Source organism: Schistocerca gregaria, chromosome 6, assembly GCF_023897955.1.
Source record: "Schistocerca gregaria isolate iqSchGreg1 chromosome 6, iqSchGreg1.2, whole genome shotgun sequence".
In the NCBI taxonomy this organism is placed as follows: domain Eukaryota; kingdom Metazoa; phylum Arthropoda; class Insecta; order Orthoptera; family Acrididae; genus Schistocerca; species Schistocerca gregaria.
The window spans coordinates 368,559,903-368,575,743 of record NC_064925.1 but is presented as its reverse complement, the minus strand read 5'-3'; the positions used below and the strand labels follow the sequence as shown (position 1 = coordinate 368,575,743).

Below are 15,841 nucleotides of genomic sequence, written 5' to 3'. Positions count from 1 at the left end.
GAGACTGGTTCGATGCAGCTCTACATGCTACTCTATCCTGTGCAAGCCTCTTCATCTCCCAGTACCTACTGCAACCTACATCCTTCTGAATCTGCTTAGTGTATTCATCTCTTGGTCTCCCTCTACGATTTTTACCCTCCACGCTGCCCTCCAATACTAAATTGGTGATCCCTTGATGCCTAAGAACATGTCCTACCAACCGATCCCTTATTCTAGTCAAGTTGTGCCACAAGCTCCTCTTCTCCCCAATTCTATTCAATAACACCTCATTAGTTATGTGATCTACCCATATAATCTTCACCATTCTTCTATAACACGACATTTCGAAAGCTTCAATTCTCTCCTTGTCTAAACTATTTATCGCCCACGTTTCACTTCCATACATGGCTACATTCCATACAAATACTTTCAGAAACGACTTCCTGACATTTAAATCTATACTCCATGTTAACAAATTTCTCTTCTTCAGAAACGCTTTCCTTCCCATTGCCAGTCTACATTTTATATCCTCTCTACTTCGACCATCATCAGTTATTTTGCTCCCCAAATAGCATAACTCATTTACTACTTTAAGTGTCTCATTTCCTAATCTGATTCCCTCAGCATCACCTGACTTAATATGACTACATTCCATTATCCTCGTTTTGCTTTTGTTGATGTTCATCTTGTATCCTCCTTTCAAGACACTGTCCATTCCGTTCAACTGCTCTTCCAAGACCTTTGCTGTCTCTGACAGAATTACAATGTCATCGGCGAACCTCAACGTTTTTATTCCTTCTCCATGGCTTTTAATACCTACTCCGAATTTTTCTTTTGTTTCCTTCACTGCTTGCTGAATATACAGATTGAACAACATCGGGTATAGACTACAGCCCTGTCTCACTCCCTTCCCAACCACTGCTTCCCTTTCATGTCTCTCGACTCTAATAACTGCCATCTAGTTTCTCTACAAATTGTAAATAGAATTTCGCTCTCTGTATTTTACCCCTGCAACCTTCAGAATTTGAAAGAGAGTATTCCAGTCAACATTGTCAAAAGCTTTCTCTAAGTCTACAAATGCTAGAAACGTAGGTTTGCCTTTTCTTAATCTTTCTTCTAAGATAAGTCGTAGGGTAGTATTGCCTCACGTGTTCCAACATTTCTACGGAATCCAAACTGATCTTCCCCGAGGTCGGTTTCTATCAGTTTTTCCATTCGTCTGTAAAGAATTCGCGTTAGTATTTTGCAGCTGTGACTTATTAAACTGATAGTGCGGTAATTTTCACATCTGTCAACACCTGCTTTCTTTGGGATTGGAATTATTATATTCTTTTTGAAGTCTGAGGGTATTTCGCCTGTCTCATACATCTTGCTCACTAGATGGTAGAGTTTTGTCAGGACTGGCTCTTCCAAGGCTGTCAGCAGTTCTAATGGAATGTTGTCTACTCCGGGGGCCTTGTTTCGATTCAGGTCTTTCCGTGCTCTGTCAAATTCTTCACGCAGTGTCGTATCTCCCATTTCATCTTCATCTACATTCTTTTCCGTTGCAATATATTGTCCTCAAGTACGTCGCCCTTGTATAGACCCTCTATATATTCCTTCCACCTTTCTGCTTTCCCTTCTTTGCTTAGAACTGGGTTTCCATCAAAGCTCTTGATATTCATCAAGTGGTTCTCCTTTCTCCAAAGGTCTCTTTAATTTTCCTGTAAGCATTATCTATCTTACCCCTAGTGAGATAAGCCCCTGCATCCTTACATTTGTCCCCTAGCCATCCCTGCTTAGCCATTTTGCACTTCCTGTCGACCTCATTTTTGAGACGTTTGTATTCCATTTTGCCTGCTCCCTTTACTGAATTTTTATATTTTCTCCTTTCATTAATCAAATTCAATATAGTCTTCTGTTATCCAAGGGTTTCTACTAGCCCTCGTCTTTTCACCTACTTGATCCTCTGCTGCCTTCACTACTTCTCCCTCAAAGCTACCCATTCTTCTTCTACTGTATTTCTTTCCCGAATTACTGTCAATTGTTCCCTTATGCTCTCCGTGAAACTCTGTACAACCTCTGGGTCTTTCAGTTTATCCAGGTCCCATCTCCTTAAATTCCCATCTTTTTTGCAGTTTCTTCAGTTTTAATCTACAGTTCATAACCAATAGATTGTGGTCAGAGTCCACATCTATCCCTGGAAATGTCATAAATTTTAAAACGTGGTTCCTAAATCTCTGTCTTACCATATGTAATCTATCTGATACCTTTTAGCATCTCCAGGGTTCTTCCACGTATACAACCTTCCTTCATGATTCTTGAACCAAGTGTTAGCTATGATTAAGTTATGCTCTGTGCAAAATGCTACCAGAAGGCTTCCTCTTTCATTTCTTTCCCCCAGTCCATATTCACCTACTACGTTTCCTTCTCTCCCTTTTCCTACTCTCGAATTCCAGTCACCCGTGACTATTAAATTTTGGTCTCCCTTCATTACCTGAATAATTTCTTTTACCTCATCATACATTTCATCAATTTCTTCATCATCTGCAGAGCTAGTTGGCATATAAACTTGTACTACTGTAGTAGGCGCGGGCTTCGTATCTATCTTGGCCACAATAATGCGTTCACTATGCTGTTTGTAGTAGCTTACACGTACTCTTTTTTTTTTTCATTATTAAACCTACACCGGCATTACCCTTATTTGATTTTTTATTTAAAACCCTGAATTCACCTGACCAAAAGTCTTGTTCTTCCTACCACCGAACTTCACTAATTCCCAATATATCTAACTTTAACCTATCCATTTCCCTTATTAAATTTTCTAACCTACCTGCCCGATTAAGGGATCTGACATTCCACGCTCCGATCCGTAGAACGCCAGTTTTCTTTCTCCTGATAACGGTGTCCTCTTGAGTAGTCCCCGCCCGGAGATCCGAATAGGGGACTATTTTTACCTCCGGAATATTGTACCCAAGAGGACGCCATCATCATTTAATCATACAGTAAAGCTGCATGCCCTCGGGAAAAATTACGGCTGTAGTTTCCCCTTGCTTTCAGCCGTTCGCAGTACTAGAACAGCAAGGCCATTTTGGTTAGTGTTACAAGGCCAGATCAGTCAATCATCCAGACTGTTGCCCTGCAACTACTGAAAAGGCTGCTGCCCCTCTTCAGGTACCACACGTTTGTCTGGCTTCTCCGTTGTGGTTGCACCTACGGTACGGCTATCTGTATCGTTGAGGCACGCAAGCCTCCCCACCAACGGCAAGGTCCATGGTTCATGGGGGGAACGTTGATATACATTCGGTGATCCATTGTACCTTCTGTGAAATGTAATTTTCCAACACCTGCAGCAGTCACACAGCCCCACACCATCAGGGAGCGACCAGTGTGTTTAACCGTTGGTACAAGATTGCGGGTTCGAATCCTGCCTCGGGCATGGATGTGTATTATGTCCTTACGTTAGTTAGGTTTAAGTAGTTCTAAGTTCTAGGGGACTGATGACCTCCGATGTTAAGTCCCGTAGTGCTCAGAGCCATTTTTGAACAAGATTGCATGCATTATCTTCGCATTCTTCTTACGCCACACCATTCGCCTGCAATCCGACTGAATAAGTTATATTTATTCTCATCATAAAATATTACTTTATTCGAGGAGTCTTCCTTTTTGAACCTATGTTCCATCGCGAAATGAAGACGTTTCTTTCGATTCTGTTCACTGTGAGGGCGTCCGGTACGCGGTTGGTTTCTTAATGATTTTGTTGCGGAAAATCTATGTATTATCGACTGAACCGTCGATCTAGGTCTACCGACTATTTTAGCAATCTCTTAAGAAGATTTGCACTCATTATGTAAGCGCATTATAAGTTTCCTTTCACGCAGCGTCGTCTCTCTACCGTTACGGCCCATACCGCTAACTGCACTGGTATCGGCGCCGTTCAGAACCACAACAGGCGATAGAGTGGCGACGCGCACGGTTTACCCTAGTGTGTGCCCTGTGCCAGTGTTATACACTCCTGGAAATGGAAAAAAGAACACATTGACACCGGTGTGTCAGACCCACCATACTTGCTCCGGACACTGCGAGAGGGCTGTACAAGCAATGATCACACGCACGGCACAGCGGACACACCAGGAACCGCGATGTTGGCCGTCGAATGGCGCTAGCTGCGCAGCATTTGTGCACCGCCGCCGTCAGTGTCAGCCAGTTTGTATGGCATACGGAGCTCCATCGCAGTCTTTAACACTGGTAGCATGCCGCGACAGCGTGAACGTGAACCGTATGTGCAGTTGACGGACTTTGAGCGAGGGCGTATAGTGGGCATGCGGGAGGCCGGGTGAACGTACCGCCGAATTGCTCAACACGTGGGGCGTGAGATCTCCACAGTACATCGATGTTGTCGCCAGTGGTCGACGGAAGGTGCACGTGCCCGTCGACCTGGGACCGGACCGCAGCGACGCACGGATGCACGCCAAGACCGTAGGATCCTACGCAGTGCCGTAGGGGACCGCACCGCCACTTCCCAGCCAATTAGGGACACTGTTGCTCCTGGGGTATCGGCGAGGACAATTCGCAACCGTCTCCATGAAGCTGGGCTACGGTCCCGCACACCGTTAGGCCGTCTTCCGCTCACGCCCCAACATCGTGCAGCCCGCCTCCAGTGGTGTCGCGACAGGTGTGAATGGAGGGACGAATGGAGACGTGTCGTCTTCAGCGATGAGAGTCGCTTCTGCCTTGGTGCCAATGATGTATGCGTGTTTGGCGCCGTGCAGGTGAGCGCCACAATCAGGACTGCATACGACCGAGGCACACAGGGCCAACACCCGGCTTCATGGTGTGGGGTGCGATCTCCTACACTAGCCGTACACGTCTGGTGATCGTCGAGGGGACACTGAATAGTGCACGGTACATCCAAACCGTCATCGAACCCATCGTTCTACCATTCCTAGACCGGCAAGGGAACTTGCTGTTCCAACAGGACAATGCACGTCCGCATGTATCCCGCGCCACCCAACGTGCTCTAGAAGGTGTAAGTCAACTACCCTGGCCAGCAAGATCTCCGGATCTGTCCCCCATTGAGCATGTTTGGGACTGGATGAAGCGTCGTCTCACGCGGTCTGCACGTCCAGCACGAACGCTGGTCCAACTGAGGCACCAGGTGGAAATGGCATGGCAAGCCGTTCCACAGGACTACATCCAGCATCTGTACGATCGTCTCCATGGGAGAATAGCAGCCTGCATTGCTGCGAAAGGTGGATATACACTGTACTAGTGCCGACATTGTGCATGCTCTGTTGCCTGTGTCTATGTGCCTGTGGTTCTGTCAGTGTGATCATGTGATGTATCTGACCCCAGGAATGTGTCAATAACGTTTCCCCTTCCTGGGACAATAAATTCACGGTGTTCTTATTTCAATTTCCAGGAGTGTAGATTGATCACTGCACGCAGAATTTCGGCATCTTCAGATGGTGGACGAATACTTTATGAACTAGCTCTTGTATTACATTTCCTATTTTGTTAACCTCGCTGTCGAATTGGATGTATTTCTTTCCTTGCTTTTCAACAAAAATGACGTACCGAGGTACTTCTTATATGACTGGCTCTTTAGATTTTTTTACATCTTTTTTTCACGTTGCAAAGACTTTGTTTTCTAAAAGATATGCAGCTAGACGAATACTTTTTGGACTTATTGTATGCCGAATGCGACTGTCTTCCCCCTCTGTAATGCTACGTGGCCGTCCTGAATCCGGTCTTCTTGTGGCTCTACATTCTCGTGACCGCCGCTGCGAATAATCGTGTACAGTGGCTACATTCCTGCCAAGACTTTTTTTACAGTATCGCAGAAGTGTCATCCAGCCTCTCGTAGCCCTATTACATGATCTCGTTCAAACTCAGTAATGATGATAATGGCGACTTTGTCTCCTTAAAGGCATTGTTCACTAACGTCAATTCACCCTGTCCAGTCGCAAAGGTAACTAGCGCTCACGACCGTTACAGTTTGAATTCAAAGCAAGCCTGATTTGCATCCTCATAGTGGCGTTACTCTTATGCGACAGTAGTAGTAGTAGTAGTAGTAGTAGAGGGGTTTTGGGCGTCCGACAGCAAGGTCTTCAGCGCCCGTTGAGTAACTTAGTGAGACGGGTGTCAAGAAAAATCCCAGAACAGGAATATAAAACACAACAGAAAACATGGGTAACAATCGTTGAAAAACATGTGCTCACCCACACCAAAGCGTGGGATGAAGCAGAGCGTCAGCAGTAAAACATGGACAACACAGGAAGAAAATGATAGAGGAAACTAAAACAATGTAGCAGATGGAAGTGGCTGGCTGACCGCAAGGAAAAAAGGGGAGGAGTCAGCCACTGTGCAATACACCAAAACCTACAGCCCAAAATTTTAGGCCAGAGACCAGACACATCACAAAACTTAAAAACCCTAGACACACACGTCTCATCATTAGCTAAAACAGAAGGCAGATCCCCATCAACTTGTGCTTCTGCCCGTGCATCACGGTATAAAATGCAGTCTGTTAAAATGTGCCGGACAGAGACGTGCACACCACAAGCATCACATAACGGTGGATCCTCCCGCCGTAATAAAAAGCTATGTGTGAGAGGACAGTGCCCGATCCGAAGACGTGTGAGGGCCACCTCCTCCCGGCTGAGCAACCGGCAGGAGGAACGCCACGGCCGAGTGGTTGACTTTATCAACCGCAGTTTATTGGCCGTCACCGCCAGCCATTCGTCCTCCCACAACTCCATGCACTTCCTGTGGAGTGCAGCAATGACTGACTGCAAGGGAATAGGACACTGGACCACATCCTGCTTTCTTCAGGCCTCCTTGGCAGCCCGATCGGCCTGTTCATTGCCCCCCTCTTATGCGACAGTCGCGAAATCTGTGAGGACATCTTTCAGATTTAGAAACAAGCCTACCAACTATCGTTTATGTCCCAAATCCTTGGTGTCGCCATTTTTTCTGTCAGTGTATATACACTTTTTACCTTTGCCTTAAAGTGAGATCATTTCGATTCTCTTTTTCTGCCTGCTACCGACCTCGCATGACCAAGTGGTTTAAGAGGGTATCTATTCTCAATGGCAAGCTTAATACAAGACCATAGTATCCTGAAGAGATGATTGCACGGGTGTTTCGATCGCATGTGAGATTTGCTACACTTTGTGTATCATTTTTAAAGGCAAAAAAAAAGGGATTTCTTTAAGTTTCTGCCGTATTCGATGGCATTGCCGAATCTGTTCAATAGATTATGATATGATATTATCGGGAAATGGCTTCCTATCAAGCCAAGGAGGAAGTATACAGTAAAACGGCGAATTTTGAACTATGGCATACAGTAAAATAGCGCTACACATAAAAATATGTTTAGGGACGAAATTCTTTCGTTCTTACTTCACAGAATCTTAATCTGTATTAATTAATACGAGTATATGACTTATACTGCCACACACAAATCTTGCTTTGCAAATAAACATTTCTCTAAATGCGGCTCCATTCAACAGATCCACTTGTAGCACACATGCACACAACCGAAGATACTTGCGTCCTAAATATATGACCAAACTCTCACATAAATTTTCGTACAATATGCCTTTGTTACGGTGTCTTGATTTTAATCATCACACAACGCTCCTTAGTATGATAACTGTATTGGAGCTTTGTAGGACTTACCTATCAAAAGTACTTTTTCCTGCTTCGATGAATTTCGACTTGCAATTTATAGCACGCTACAGTTCAACACAATACGTGAAATATTTAGTCACTTGTTCCATAGATCGTATTCGTCACAAACGTTATGACAAATTCATATAGTGTATGAAAAAATATTTATACAGCTACGTGCTGACCATTTACATGCTTTTTCTTTGAAGATAGTAAGCTCCATTCAAGATCTGTCTACGGTGTAGAAGAAGTTGGCATGAAGACGCATCTTTACATTTGAAAACACTTCTATGTCAGACAAGTCTATGTTTACCTTGTCATAGTTTTATAGCTGCATATTTTCTGTGTCTTTCTTTGCTAAACTTAGATTTATTAAGTAAATAAATGTAGTGTGAATCTTTGCAGCTCCTCAAAGAGCTGCTTGCAAGATGTACCCATGTGAAATGAATCTCAAACATGGAGGTACAAAAAGAAGAGTTGTTGCGTCACAAACTGAGCTGACGTCCGCCATCTGATGTAACCCAAAATATTAAATTTGTACATGGCTGACGTTTGCAGCAACCGTACACACATTTGAAAAATATGTAAAAATTTGCCAACCGGTTGCATAGGTTTTCTGTATACCTTGACCAGGTTTCGTCACCTCTAAGGGTGACTTCATCAGAAGGTAAGTTAATTACATGAACATAATGTTAAAGGTGTTTTAATGTTTGACTTTTTGAAGAACATTGTCTTATACTTTAATGTTTGACTTGAGCAACTCAGCTCTTAAATCACTGTACATCTTTGACGATGTGTTCTTCATGTAATTAACTTACCTTCTGATGAAGTCACCCTTAGAGGTGACGAAACCTGGTCAAGGTATACAGAAAACCTATGCAATCGGCTGGCAGATTTTTACCTTTTTTCCAAAATATTAAGTTCACCTCATTTATACCTCCATAATTCAACGTGGTAGTACTTCCCGTGATTTCACGGAACAGTTGGGGATATCTATCAACTTTTGTTGTCGTATTGCAAATAGCGTCTGGTGCTTTAATTGTGTGGAGGCAGCTATTTCATCAAAAATGGCAGCTCATGTGGTTTTCATCTCAATAATCGTTCACTTTGTTGACATGCGAAATATAAGGTCGCGCGGCTTGCTTCTTTCCTCATTGGACACATTTATGGACTACAAAGAACACACAGGTAAGTTTTTCTGCAAACGTGAACACTAAAAATGTTGTGCATACGAGTTGAAAGCTGAAAATGTGACAAGAAGCAGTACCAATAAAAAAATAAGCATCGGTTTCAGAATTCCAGCTTCATTTGCTATCGACACAAATATGGTGTAAGTTGAATAAAATACATTACGAAAGCATTCTTTTCACATCACATCCTCGTCTTCTTGGTTAATCCAAATATATCAACAAAAACAAGTTGCATTAACGAGGCCAAATATTTAGTATTACAACAGGGAATACGCATTCAAGAACAGAAAATGTCTGAAATTGCCTTCCTTACACTATATTATTTATTTAAGTACTGTTACTTTTAGTATTTAAAACAATTATTGCTTGCACACGACAGAAATAATGAACAAAAAGCTATCGTAGACAGAAGTTTGCTAAAGTTTCGGGCTATTTAAAATGCCAACAGGCGACACCGGGACACGGAGGTAAAAAAAAGAAGGGAGTTCTCATTACGTCGCAAACTTGAAACCGACGTACGCCATCTTAAAGTAGCCCAAAACATCAGTTTCATAGCATTCATACCTCCATAGTTCACCGCGGTGATGCCTCCCCAAAGGAATCATTTCATACATAAGTGAATCCGTTCAAAGAATATTTTCTGTTGTATACATAAATTATTGTTGCAGTGTTTACTTTCCTTGTATTGGTTTTATTTCTGTCATTTGACCTGAGATTTGCGTTACTTTCAACACTCCGGCATCCGAGTCACACTGCATCAACAGTCTCTTCCCCTCTGAACACATGGCTGCGTAACCGCGCTGATTGTTGGGACAGCATCTCATGCCCTAAATTCCTCCGGCCAATAATTATTGTTCACACTGTCACCTCGTTTAAAAAAGATTACGGGTAGAACAGCCGAAGAAAGCGCGCGCGTTCGTGCGTGCCCCTGCAGGGCTGTGTGCGCGGAGAGATCTCTTATGAACAGCACGTTGCAAGGCATCCCAGATATTCTCAATAATGTTCACGTCAGCGGAAGTGTTAAAACTCAGAAGACTGTTCTTGGAGCCACTCTGTAGCAATTCTAGAGCTGTGGAGTGCCACATTGTCCTGCTAGAATTGCACAAGTCCGCCAGAGTGCACAATGGACATGAATGGATGCAGATGATCAGACAGGATGCTTCCGTACGTGTCACTTGTCAGAGCCGTATCTAGACGTATCAGGGCTCCCATATCATTCCACTGCACCATTAGGGAGCCTCCACCGGCTTGAACAGTTTCCTGCTGACATCTGCTCGATACAATTTGAAACGAGACTCGTCCGACTAGATGACACATTTCCAGTCATCAACAATCTGATGTGTTGACGGGCCCAGGCGAACCGTAAAGCTTTGTGTCGTGCAGTCATCCGAGGTACACAACTGAGCCCTCGGCTCCAAAGCCCATAACGATGATGTTTCGTTGAATGGATCGCACGCTGAAACTTGTTGATTGGCCAACACTGAAATCTGCAGCAGTTTGCGGAAGCGTCCCACTTCTATCACAATGAACGATTATCTTCAGCTGGATCTTTCTCCGGCCGCTGAGATGTCTGAGGTTTGATGTTTTATCGGATTCCTGATATTCACGGTACATTCGTGAAATGATCGTAGGGGAAAATCGACATTTCATCGCTACCTCGGAGATGCTGTGTCCCATCGCTTGTGCGCCGACTATAACACCACGTTCAAACTCACTCAATTCTTAATAACCTGCCATTGAAGCAGCAGTAACCGATCTAACAATTGCGACAGACACTTGTTGTCTTATATAGGCGTTGCCGAACGCAGCGCCCTGTTTTGCCTGTTACATGTATCTCTATTTGAATACGCATGCCTATACCAGTTTCTTTGGCGCTTCCGTGTACAATGCCTTACAGACAGCAAAGTAAAATTTGAAACTAAACTAAAACGTTTCTACTTCACAACTTCCCCTAGTCCGCAGAAAATGGTCTGCTACTGCAATGTGTGAATCGTGATGGGTAGGAATTACGAACACCTGTCCGTCTTTAATTAAAAAAACTTAAATTATCACCATGGATAATCGTTACAAAAAAAACTTGTGTCAGTACGTAATGACTCGTTCCCCCATATTACAATTTATCGTGCCAATAATACATGTAATGTGGAACTAAGTAAGTAACTGACTATTGGTATATCACAAAGTATGGTATGTACTTATGTACTTCGAAAATCTCGGAATGAAATTCAAACGTAAAACCAAGCAGATGATCAGACGTATTTGAATTTGGCTGTTTTGTTATTCCTGAAAAACTGACAGTTACTGGCGAGAAACATTATGTGAAAAGAAGCAAATAGGCTATTGCTGGAGAGGTAGGCCTTCATTTTACACAGGTTAGGCTATCATTACCAAAAAAATTACTTACGTACCTGTTAAACCAGAATACCCATTTTACCGAGTCGTAAGCATCTGAGACCATTTCCTTAATCACATTTACAGTATTCCACAACGCTGTAAAATGTTTAAAAAAGTATTTATTTTTATTTTTTCCGTGTAAATTGCTGTTATTGGCCGCAAAGTAAATGACGCGTCATAGGTAAGGTCTCAAAGTGGAACAATGTGTGAACTACAGTGAGACTAATGTACTGACAGTCTAATAAAACAAGAAGTCTTTCTGCTTGGAGGTACACATCCATGCAGTTCTGTTTCTTTGACATTTCAATACTAGTTCACTTTATTGACGTACGCAAAATGCGTAACGCAATTCTCAATTGTGTACGTCGCAGCAAAACAGCCGAACGTTTTATTACTGTTGTGGCGAAACAAGAGCTGTATCATTTGAGAGATAAAGTGGCGAGCGAGTCTGCCGGCACTTGTTCCAGTTCACTGATGCTAGCGCCACGTCATCACAAAGTGTGTGTAGCATACAAGTATTGCACCATAATTTCAGAATGAAATTAAAAATTAAAGCTGCTTTTCCAAACTTCGAAAACATATGCTTCAGTATATTAATGTTTAAATTGTCAAATCTCAGAGTAATCACATGAATATCTTTCCCTAAGTACATCGTTTTTAGAAAAAAATAATAAAGCTAGAAAGCCAAAAATTGGTCAGATCGTGCAAATGTATGTCAGAATTCACTGTTACAAGTTTCAACTGGAACGTAACACAATTTTGGTCAGAATCCACGTTTTCGAGAAAAATGCCATACGCTACTTAATGAAGCTATAAATCCATGCTTCATGCGAAACTTCAGTTCGATATAAAAACTTTATGTATTTGACCGTATAGAGCTACCTCTAACAGTTTTCGGTTAATTTAAATTTGGAACAAAAACGTCCTTATTTGCAGTGGATTGAGTATCAGTTCTCTTAATGCTAGAAAGTTTTGATTACAGCACGTGATTACACCCACTATATAATGGAGCTATAATAAGTTTTAAGACTGATGTAAGTAACTATCAATAGAAGGTCCCAAAGTTGTAGTTGAGCGGTCATGTTCTACTGTCAGTTACGTTCAAAAAATTCTAGACAGCAAAGTTTAAATGCAGGCGAGCTAAAACTTTTTTGTGATGGAAACCTACTTAACTACGTTCACAGAAAATTCACGAACGTTCTAAATTAATAAACAGCATTGTCATAAAATATTTGTGAACGACAAAGTGGTAACTAGAGTCTACTACCTGCGCATTGAGCGGATGGCAGCAGGTGTGTTCCATCGTACATTCTCGCACATAATTCATCTTACGTAAAAGGAAACTTACTTGGAAAGTAACGCTTTTCAAACAACCATTTTCCCGTGACCTGTTAGAAATAGGTTCGTTTCTGTAGTTGCCAGAGAGCGCCAGAAACAGGCGCCAACGCGCTTGCGCAGCTACGATCCAGGACGCCCGTATGTTCGAAGGTGTAAAACACTAAAATATCTTACATTGTGTCAAAAGAAACAAGACATCAGGGGATATTCCAAGAAGATCGGAATTTCGTGAACCATACTACAATGCGTAATTCGGCTTAAAGTACACATTCGTATGTCCAGATTCGGAAGTAAATTTGCTTGAGTACCGGTACCGTAGTTTGATTCTTTATTATGGCATAATGCCATACGTGCTAGAAGATGAAAACATGCACTTTTGAAATGCAGCGAACAGTTGAAATTAGCTCATAGTATGGAATTAAACACTTCGTTTCAAATAAATTGACTGCCCCAGCGGAAAAGATTAATAAAAGCCAAATTTCTTTGGCAAACCGACAAAAATAACTTCATTGTTCTGCAAGGCGATTAATGCCTGACTGTCAGGAAGGTGGAGATAAAACCTGAAACTAACAACATATTTTAGCCTTCCGTAATTACACGAACGTATTTTAATTCATTCGATAGCTCACGGCCATAGATATCCGTTTTGTTTTCGTGTGATGTGAGAGCAATAAATGATGTGGAGACTCCCCACTAGAACTCAGACTGCTCTGTTAATCAGCCCCGGATCTCCGATATTTCCGAACCGGGGCAATATTAGATAGTGGCGCCCAACCACACGTCTGTAACGAGAAGCGGGAAAAGGTACGTCTCACCCAACTGCACACGCACAAGGGTCGGACCGCAACTGCTCAAAGGAATCTAAGGTAAACAGTTGTGACGTCACGCTCATCGAAGACACTTTGTTGTTAGGAAGCATTGCATAGTCTTCCCAAAGCCTTTGACACACTTTGCAGTTGGCAAACGCTTGTGTGAGCACTGTGTTTTATTGTTGTATATGGCGTATTTATTTTGCGACTTGAGTTTTATTTTCGTTTTTTTTTTTTCCTCCCGTTCATGTTTTATTGCTGCAGCATTATACTGCAGAAGCGGGATACAGTGATATCCTTTGTTTGAGTATTGGTTCTTACCCGTCAAAATCACAAAAATTTAACTGAAAACTAAAACAGTGAAAAATTCCCGCAATTCCGAAATATTCCCGGGTTTAACCCGATTTTCTCCCGAATGAAAAAATTCCCGGCTTTTTCCCGGATCTCCCGGGTCGTATACATCCTGATGAAGTCCAAGAACACTTTCAATTCATTCCACAAAAACCAAACATTGTCCAGATATACATATGCCATTTTGAAGAGAAACCCTGGAAGTTTTTTTCATGTATACCGCCACAGCGTAGTTTGGTAATTTGCCGATAGCCGGCGCTAGTCGCAAACACGGAGCTGCCGCATGGATGGATCGGCCGTGCTGCAGAAGGGGACAGCTGCTTCTTGAAATGGCCACCCCGATCGAAGCGACTGCCACACTCTACGATGGCATGCTGGGACGGCTATGGCAAGAATTCGATTGCCATATTGACGTCTGCCGGATAACTCATGGTCCGCATGTCTAATGTTTGTATTAAAAAAAAAAACTGTCAGATTCTCTTCAAAATGCAGTGTGTATGACGTCTGTACAATGTTTAGTTCTTGTTATTAATTGAAAGTGTTCTCTGACTTTATGTACGCCCTGTATAAGTGCTGCCTGATAGGCAGTGATTTCACTTCGCAACCAGGCACCGTACGATTCGCTTCAGTCAAATGCCGGCTAACGCGCTGCCTCGGATGACGTCACAGCCGAACTGCAACTAAACTCATGTTTCCAGTACGAATAGGGAGTGAACTTGCGAGGACTGAACCCAGTCATGGATAGTTTAGATTTCGTGGAAATAACTGTGTGCCGCGCGTAATGTTAAATAACGTAACCGCGTGGTAAGTGGTGATAATTATTCGCCACTTCTGTGGCGAGCAATTAACTGATTATCAGAAGTCAGGACGAAAAACCATTTAATGGGAACTTACCCTGGAGGTTACCTCTGAACTGCTCATAGTGCTTTTTATGAGAGAGACAGCATTATCGTATTATCATCAGGAATATCACAACGTTGTGCATGTGAAAGTGATCAAATATATGTATCAATTAGAACTCAAAATCTTCATTTATAATCATCGCTCCTGATCCCGCTGATTAAATAAAGAATAGAAATATTTCTTTCAGTGGGCAGGACAGAACTAGAATGTCAACACTTCACTAAGACTCAGCAATAGGGCGTAGGAGTACCTTCCAGTTTTCTAACCTCCTTCACAAGTACTATGTCAAAAAATTCAGTAAATTCTATGGCCTATAAAGGTAGCTTTAACTTAATATTGTCACATGTTCTGCTAACTTTACATCTGGTTGTGTAGGTAACTGCCTGCAACTAAATAAATAAATAGTAATTACTTCATGCACTGTCCTTTCCGCAGGAAAGCATATGTTATGGGACAATGTTTTGTCAGTCTCGTTAATATCCTACGGTGTTTAATCTCATTATGCGACATTTTTTTAACAGTAGTTCTCTTAGAATGGTTTGTAAGTACGGATTCAAGGCTGATTTAATTTAATAAGACTATGTGAGACGATTGTATGTATGTTACAAAATAGTAAAATTTTTCTCGACTTCTTAATGATGAAAATGTCAACAAAAAAGTTAATTCACCACGTGGACTCCCTTGCACAATGTACATGCGGAATCTATTTCAACCAAGCATACTAAGACAGAACAGATAATCAGGTTGTCAGAAATCATCGACAACTAAATTTATAATTAAACGACTTAAAGTAAAAATTTTCGCTGCGGACAGGATTCGAACCTGTGCGGGTAGAACCCATTGGATTTCAAGTCCAACTCCTTAACCGCTCGGACACCGCAGCTGGTTGAAACTCAGCGCTCTCAGCGCCGCATTTCACCGCGGCCACAGAGTGTCTTAGTTGATGAAGTGTGTAAACATCATAGTTCGATACTCTGAAACCATTAAAAATTAAGGATTTACGATAAATTTATCTATGAAACTTACTTATCGCATTTATTAGTAATAAATCAGGACTAATGATATATTCAGGGTGCCTTTCTGCGAAATAAAGGCGTGGGACTACTCAAATTCTGAACATTTGAGTGAAGCACTTCGAACACTTATTTCACTAACACTTCTGGACAACGTTTCTCGCCCATTGACGATGGAATCTAGGAAAACAATCTGGTTAAGTGTTTGTGT

General features: G+C 42.3%; 1 non-coding gene across 1 annotated transcript; it reads right to left on the bottom strand.

Moving 5' to 3' along the window:
• Window positions 1-15,418: 15,418 nt before the first annotated feature.
• On the bottom strand, window positions 15,419-15,500 carry Trnas-uga (transfer RNA serine (anticodon UGA)). Its single transcript has one exon. It is a non-coding gene; the product is annotated as a tRNA-Ser (tRNA).
• Between the last annotated feature and the right edge of the window lie 341 nt (window positions 15,501-15,841).